The sequence below is a fragment of the Phyllobates terribilis genome, unplaced genomic scaffold (assembly GCF_046119375.1).
Source record: "Phyllobates terribilis strain yellow unplaced genomic scaffold, ASM4611937v1 Scaffold_83__1_contigs__length_6671269, whole genome shotgun sequence".
In the NCBI taxonomy this organism is placed as follows: domain Eukaryota; kingdom Metazoa; phylum Chordata; class Amphibia; order Anura; family Dendrobatidae; genus Phyllobates; species Phyllobates terribilis.
This window is the reverse complement of record NW_027362843.1, coordinates 3,336,428-3,346,160: the sequence shown is the minus strand read 5'-3', so window position 1 is coordinate 3,346,160 and position 9,733 is coordinate 3,336,428.

The following is a 9,733-nucleotide window of genomic DNA, read 5'->3' as shown; positions in this document are numbered from 1 at the left end:
ACAACATAAATACAATTTAATAAAGCATAGGATAAAACAACATAAATACAATTTAATAAAGCATAGGATAAAACAACATAAATACAATTTAATAAAGCATAGGATAAAACAACATAAATAAAATTTAATAAAGCATAAGTTAAAATAACATAAATACAATTTAATAAAGCATAGGACAAAACAACATAAATACAATTTAATAAAGCATAGGATAAAACAACATAAATACAATTTAATAAAGCATAGGATAAAACAACATAAATACAATTTAATAAAGCATAGGATAAAACAACATAAATACAATTTAATAAAGCATAGGTTAAAACAACATAAATACAATTTAATAAAGCACAGGATAAAACAACATAAATACAATTTAGTAAAGCATAAGTTAAAACAACATAAATACAATTTAATAAAGCATAGGATAAAACAACATAAATTCAATTTAATAAAGCATAGGATAAAACAACATAAATACAATTTAATAAAGCACAGGATAAAACAAAATAAATAAAATTTAATAAAGCATAGGATAAAACAACATAAATAAAATGTAATAAAGCATAGGATAAAACAACATAAATACAATTTAATAAAGCATAGGATAAAACCACAGAATTACAATTTAATAAAGCATAGGATAAAACAACATAAATACAATTTAATAAAGCATAGGATAAAACAACATAAATACAATTTAATAAAGCATAGGATAAAACAACATAAATACAATTTAATAAAGCATAGGTTAAAACAACATAAATACAATTTAATAAAGCACAGGATAAAACAACATAAATACAATTTAATAAAGCATAGGTTAAAACAACATAAATACAAATTAATAAAGCATAGGATAAAACAACATAAATACAATTTAATAAAGCATAGGATAAAACAACATAAATAAAATTTAATAAAGCATAGGATAAAACAACATAAATACAATTAAATAAAGCATAGGATAAAACAACATAAATACAATTTAATAAAGCATAGGATAAAACAACATAAATACAATTTAATAAAGCATAGGATAAAACAACATAAATACAATTTAATAAAGCAAAGGATAAAACAGCATGAATAAAATTTAATAAAGCATAGGTTAAAATAACATAAATACAATTTAATAAAGCATAGGACAAAACAACATAAAAACAATTTAATAAAGCATAGTTTAAAACAACATAAATACAATTTAATAAAGCATAAGATAAAACCACAGAATTACAATTTAATAAAGCATAGGATAAAACAACATAAATACAATTTAATAAAGCATAGGATAAAACAACATAAATACAATTTAATAAAGCATAGGATAAAACAACATAAATACAATTTAATAAAGCATAGGATAAAACAACATAAATACAATTTAATAAAGCATAGGCTAAAACTACATAAATACAATTTAATAAAGCATAGGATAAAACAAATTAAATACAATATAATAAAGCATAGGATAAAACAACATAAATTCAATTTAATAAAGCATAGGATAAAACATCATAAATACAATTTAATAAAGCATAAGATAAAACAACATGAATACAATTTAATAAAGCATAGGATAAAACAACATAAATACAATTTAATAAAGCATAAGTTAAAACAACATAAATACAATTTAATAAAGCATAGGATAAAACAACATAAATTCAATTTAATAAAGCATAGGATAAAACAACATAAATACAATTTAATAAAGCACAGGATAAAACAAAATAAATAAAATTTAATAAAGCATAGGATAAAACAACATAAATAAAATTTAATAAAGCATAGGATAAAACAACATAAATACAATTTAATAAAGCATAGGATAAAACAACATAAATAAAATTTAATAAAGCATAGGATAAAACAACATAAATACAATTTAATAAAGCATATGATAAAACAACATAAATACAATTTAATAAAGCATAGGTTAAAACAACATAAATACAATTTAATAAAGCATAGGAAAAAACAACATAAATACAATTTAATAAAGCATAGGATAAAACAACATAAATAAAATTTAATAAAGCATAGGAAAAAACAACATAAATACAATTTAATAAAGCATAGGATAAAACAACATAAATAAAATTTAATATAGCATAGGATAAAACAACATAAATACAATTAAATAAAGCATAGGATAAAACAACATAAATACAATTTAATAAAGCATAGGATAAAACAACATAAATACAATTTAATAAAGCATAGGATAAAACAACATAAATAAAATTTAATAAAGCATAGGATAAAACAACATAAATACAATTTAATAAAGCATAGGTTAAAACAACATAAATACAATTTAATAAAGCATAGGATAAAACAACATAAATACAATTTAATAAAGCATAGGATAAAGCAACATAAATACAATTTAATAAAGCATAGGATAAAACAACATAAATACAATTTAATAAAGCATAGGATAAAACAACATAAATACAATTTAATAAAGCATAGGATAAAACAACATAAATAAAATTTAATAAAGCATAGGTTAAAATAACACAAATACAATTTAATAAAGCATAGGACAAAACAACATAAAAACAATTTAATAAAGCATAGTTTAAAACAACATAAATACAATTTAATAAAGCATAGGATAAAACCACAGAATTACAATTTAATAAAGCATAGGATAAAACAACATAAATACAATTTAATAAAGTATAGGACAAAACAACATAAATACAATTTAATAAAGCATAGGATAAAACAACATAAATACAATTTAATGAAACATAGGATAAACAACATAAATACAATTTAATAAAGCATAGGATAAACAACATAAATACAATTTAATAAAGCATAGGCTAAAACTACATAAATACAATTTAATAAAGCTTAGGATAAAACAAATTAAATACAATATAATAAAGCATAGGATAAAACAACATAAATTCAATTTAATAAAGCATAGGATAAAACAACATAAATACAATTTAATAAAGCATAAGATAAAACAACATGAATACAATTTAATAAAGCATAAGTTAAAACAACATAAATACAATTTAATAAAGCATAGGATAAAACAACATAAATACAATTTAATAAAGCATAGGTTAAAACAACATAAATACAATTTAATAAAGCACAGGATAAAACAACATAAATACAATTTAATAAAGCATAAGACAAAAAATATAAATACAATTTAATAAAGCATATGTTAAAGCAACATAAATACAATTTAATAAAGCATAGGTTAAAACAACATAAATGCAATTTAATAAAGCATAGGATAAAACAACATAAATACAATTTAATAAAGCATAGGTTAAAACAACATAAATGCAATTTAATAAAGCTTAGGATAAAACAACATAAATACAATTTAATAAAGCATAGGATAAAACAACATAAATACAATTTAAAAAAGCATAGGATAAAACAACATAAATACAATTTAATAAAGCATAGGTTAAAACAACATAAATACAATTTAATAAAGCACAGGATAAAACAACATAAATACAATTTAATAAAGCATAAGACAAAAAATATAAATACAATTTAATAAAGCATATGTTAAAGTAACATAAATACAATTTAATAAAGCATAGGTTAAAACAACATAAATGCAATTTAATAAAGCATAGGATAAAACAACATAAATACAATTTAATAAAGCTTAGGATAAAACAACATAAATACAATTTAATAAAGCATATAATAAAACAACATAAATGCAATTTAATAAAGCATAGGATAAAACAACATAAATGCAATTTAATAAAGCATAGGTTAAAACAACATAAATACAATTTAATAAAGCACAGGATAAAACAACATAAATACAATTTAGTAAAGCATAGGTCAAAATAACATAAATACAATTTAATAAAGCATAGGATAAAACAACATAAATACAATTTAATAAAGCATAGGTTAAAACAACATAAATACAATTTAATAAAGCATAGGATAAAACAACATAAATACAATTTAATAAAGCATAGGATAAAACAACATAAATAAAATTTAATAAAGCATAGGATAAAACAACATAAATAAAAATTTAATAAAGCATAGGATAAAACAACATAAATACAATTTAATAAAGCATAGGATAAAACAACATAAATACAATTTAATAAAGCATAGCATAAAACAACATAAATACAATTTAATAAAGCATAGGATAAAACAACATAAATAAAATTTAATAAAGCATAGGTTAAAACAACATAAATACAATTTAATAAAGCATATAATAAAACCACAGAAATACAATTTAATAAAGCATAGGATAAAACAACATAAATACAATTTAATAAAGCATAGGACAAAACACCATAAATACAATTTAATAAAGCAGAGGATAAAACAACATAAATACAATTTAATGAAACAGGATAAACAACATAAATACAATTTAATAAAGCATAGGATAAAACAACATAAATACAATTTAATAAAGCATAGGCTAAAACTACATAAATACAATTTAATAAAGCATAGGATAAAACAAATTAAATACAATATAATAAAGCATAGGATAAAACAACATAAATTCAATTTAATAAAGCATAGTATAAAACAACATAAATACAATTTAATAAAGCATAAGATAAAACAACATGAATACAATTTAATAAAGCATAGGATAAAACAACATAAATACAATTTAATAAAGCATAAGTTAAAACAGCATAACTACAATTTAATAAAGCATAGGATAAAACAACATAAATGCAATTTAATAAAGCATAGGTTAAAACAACATAAATACAATTTAATAAAGCACAGGATAAAACAACATAAATACAATTTAGTAAAGCATAGGTCAAAATAACATAAATACAATTTAATAAAGCATAGGATAAAACAACATAAATGCAATTTAATAAAGCATAGGTTAAAACAACATAAATACAATTTAATAAAGCATAGGATAAAACAACATAAATACAATTTAATAAAGCATAGGATAAAACAACATAAATAAAATTTAATAAAGCATAGGATAAAACAACATAAATAAAAATTTAATAAAGCATAGGATAAAACAACATAAATACAATTTAATAAAGCATAGGATAAAACAACATAAATACAATTTAATAAAGCATAGCATAAAACAACATAAATACAATTTAATAAAGCATAGGATAAAACAACATAAATAAAATTTAATAAAGCATAGGTTAAAACAACATAAATACAATTTAATAAAGCATAGGATAAAACAACATAAATACAATTTAATAAAGCATAGGATAAAACAACATAAATACAATTTAATAAAGCATAGGATAAAACAACATAAATACAATTTAATAAAGCAAAGGATAAAACAGCATGAATAAAATTTAATAAAGCATAGGTTAAAATAACATAAATACAATTTAATAAAGCATAGGACAAAACAACATAAAAACAATTTAATAAAGCATAGTTTAAAACAACATAAATACAATTTAATAAAGCATAAGATAAAACCACAGAATTACAATTTAATAAAGCATAGGATAAAACAACATAAATACAATTTAATAAAGCATAGGATAAAACAACATAAATACAATTTAATAAAGCATAGGATAAAACAACATAAATACAATTTAATAAAGCATAGGATAAAACAACATAAATACAATTTAATAAAGCATAGGATAAAACAACATAAATACAATTTAATAAAGCATAGGCTAAAACTACATAAATACAATTTAATAAAGCATAGGATAAAACAAATTAAATACAATATAATAAAGCATAGGATAAAACAACATAAATTCAATTTAATAAAGCATAGGATAAAACATCATAAATACAATTTAATAAAGCATAAGATAAAACAACATGAATACAATTTAATAAAGCATAGGATAAAACAACATAAATACAATTTAATAAAGCATAAGTTAAAACAACATAAATACAATTTAATAAAGCATAGGATAAAACAACATAAATTCAATTTAATAAAGCATAGGATAAAACAACATAAATACAATTTAATAAAGCACAGGATAAAACAAAATAAATAAAATTTAATAAAGCATAGGATAAAACAACATAAATAAAATTTAATAAAGCATAGGATAAAACAACATAAATACAATTTAATAAAGCATAGGATAAAACAACATAAATAAAATTTAATAAAGCATAGGATAAAACAACATAAATACAATTTAATAAAGCATATGATAAAACAACATAAATACAATTTAATAAAGCATAGGTTAAAACAACATAAATACAATTTAATAAAGCATAGGAAAAAACAACATAAATACAATTTAATAAAGCATAGGATAAAACAACATAAATAAAATTTAATAAAGCATAGGAAAAAACAACATAAATACAATTTAATAAAGCATAGGATAAAACAACATAAATAAAATTTAATATAGCATAGGATAAAACAACATAAATACAATTAAATAAAGCATAGGATAAAACAACATAAATACAATTTAATAAAGCATAGGATAAAACAACATAAATACAATTTAATAAAGCATAGGATAAAACAACATAAATAAAATTTAATAAAGCATAGGATAAAACAACATAAATACAATTTAATAAAGCATAGGTTAAAACAACATAAATACAATTTAATAAAGCATAGGATAAAACAACATAAATACAATTTAATAAAGCATAGGATAAAGCAACATAAATACAATTTAATAAAGCATAGGATAAAACAACATAAATACAATTTAATAAAGCATAGGATAAAACAACATAAATACAATTTAATAAAGCATAGGATAAAACAACATAAATAAAATTTAATAAAGCATAGGTTAAAATAACACAAATACAATTTAATAAAGCATAGGACAAAACAACATAAAAACAATTTAATAAAGCATAGTTTAAAACAACATAAATACAATTTAATAAAGCATAGGATAAAACCACAGAATTACAATTTAATAAAGCATAGGATAAAACAACATAAATACAATTTAATAAAGTATAGGACAAAACAACATAAATACAATTTAATAAAGCATAGGATAAAACAACATAAATACAATTTAATGAAACATAGGATAAACAACATAAATACAATTTAATAAAGCATAGGATAAACAACATAAATACAATTTAATAAAGCATAGGCTAAAACTACATAAATACAATTTAATAAAGCTTAGGATAAAACAAATTAAATACAATATAATAAAGCATAGGATAAAACAACATAAATTCAATTTAATAAAGCATAGGATAAAACAACATAAATACAATTTAATAAAGCACAAGATAAAACAACATGAATACAATTTAATAAAGCATAAGTTAAAACAACATAAATACAATTTAATAAAGCATAGGATAAAACAACATAAATACAATTTAATAAAGCATAGGTTAAAACAACATAAATACAATTTAATAAAGCACAGGATAAAACAACATAAATACAATTTAATAAAGCATAAGACAAAAAATATAAATACAATTTAATAAAGCATATGTTAAAGCAACATAAATACAATTTAATAAAGCATAGGTTAAAACAACATAAATGCAATTTAATAAAGCATAGGATAAAACAACATAAATACAATTTAATAAAGCATAGGTTAAAACAACATAAATGCAATTTAATAAAGCTTAGGATAAAACAACATAAATACAATTTAATAAAGCATAGGATAAAACAACATAAATACAATTTAAAAAAGCATAGGATAAAACAACATAAATACAATTTAATAAAGCATAGGTTAAAACAACATAAATACAATTTAATAAAGCACAGGATAAAACAACATAAATACAATTTAATAAAGCATAAGACAAAAAATATAAATACAATTTAATAAAGCATATGTTAAAGTAACATAAATACAATTTAATAAAGCATAGGTTAAAACAACATAAATGCAATTTAATAAAGCATAGGATAAAACAACATAAATACAATTTAATAAAGCTTAGGATAAAACAACATAAATACAATTTAATAAAGCATATAATAAAACAACATAAATGCAATTTAATAAAGCATAGGATAAAACAACATAAATGCAATTTAATAAAGCATAGGTTAAAACAACATAAATACAATTTAATAAAGCACAGGATAAAACAACATAAATACAATTTAGTAAAGCATAGGTCAAAATAACATAAATACAATTTAATAAAGCATAGGATAAAACAACATAAATACAATTTAATAAAGCATAGGATAAAACAACATAAATAAAATTTAATAAAGCATAGGATAAAACAACATAAATAAAAATTTAATAAAGCATAGGATAAAACAACATAAATACAATTTAATAAAGCATAGGATAAAACAACATAAATACAATTTAATAAAGCATAGCATAAAACAACATAAATACAATTTAATAAAGCATAGGATAAAACAACATAAATAAAATTTAATAAAGCATAGGTTAAAACAACATAAATACAATTTAATAAAGCATATAATAAAACCACAGAAATACAATTTAATAAAGCATAGGATAAAACAACATAAATACAATTTAATAAAGCATAGGACAAAACACCATAAATACAATTTAATAAAGCAGAGGATAAAACAACATAAATACAATTTAATGAAACAGGATAAACAACATAAATACAATTTAATAAAGCATAGGATAAAACAACATAAATACAATTTAATAAAGCATAGGCTAAAACTACATAAATACAATTTAATAAAGCATAGGTCAAAATAACATAAATACAATTTAATAAAGCATAGGATAAAACAACATAAATACAATTTAATAAAGCATAGGTTAAAACAACATAAATACAATTTAATAAAGCATAGGATAAAACAACATAAATACAATTTAATAAAGCATAGGATAAAACAACATAAATAAAATTTAATAAAGCATAGGATAAAACAACATAAATAAAAATTTAATAAAGCATAGGATAAAACAACATAAATACAATTTAATAAAGCATAGGATAAAACAACATAAATACAATTTAATAAAGCATAGCATAAAACAACATAAATACAATTTAATAAAGCATAGGATAAAACAACATAAATAAAATTTAATAAAGCATAGGTTAAAACAACATAAATACAATTTAATAAAGCATAGGATAAAACAACATAAATACAATTTAATAAAGCATAGGATAAAACAACATAAATACAATTTAATAAAGCATAGGATAAAACAACATAAATACAATTTAATAAAGCAAAGGATAAAACAGCATGAATAAAATTTAATAAAGCATAGGTTAAAATAACATAAATACAATTTAATAAAGCATAGGACAAAACAACATAAAAACAATTTAATAAAGCATAGTTTAAAACAACATAAATACAATTTAATAAAGCATAAGATAAAACCACAGAATTACAATTTAATAAAGCATAGGATAAAACAACATAAATACAATTTAATAAAGCATAGGATAAAACAACATAAATACAATTTAATAAAGCATAGGATAAAACAACATAAATACAATTTAATAAAGCATAGGATAAAACAACATAAATACAATTTAATAAAGCATAGGATAAAACAACATAAATACAATTTAATAAAGCATAGGCTAAAACTACATAAATACAATTTAATAAAGCATAGGATAAAACAAATTAAATACAATATAATAAAGCATAGGATAAAACAACATAAATTCAATTTAATAAAGCATAGGATAAAACATCATAAATACAATTTAATAAAGCATAAGATAAAACAACATGAATACAATTTAATAA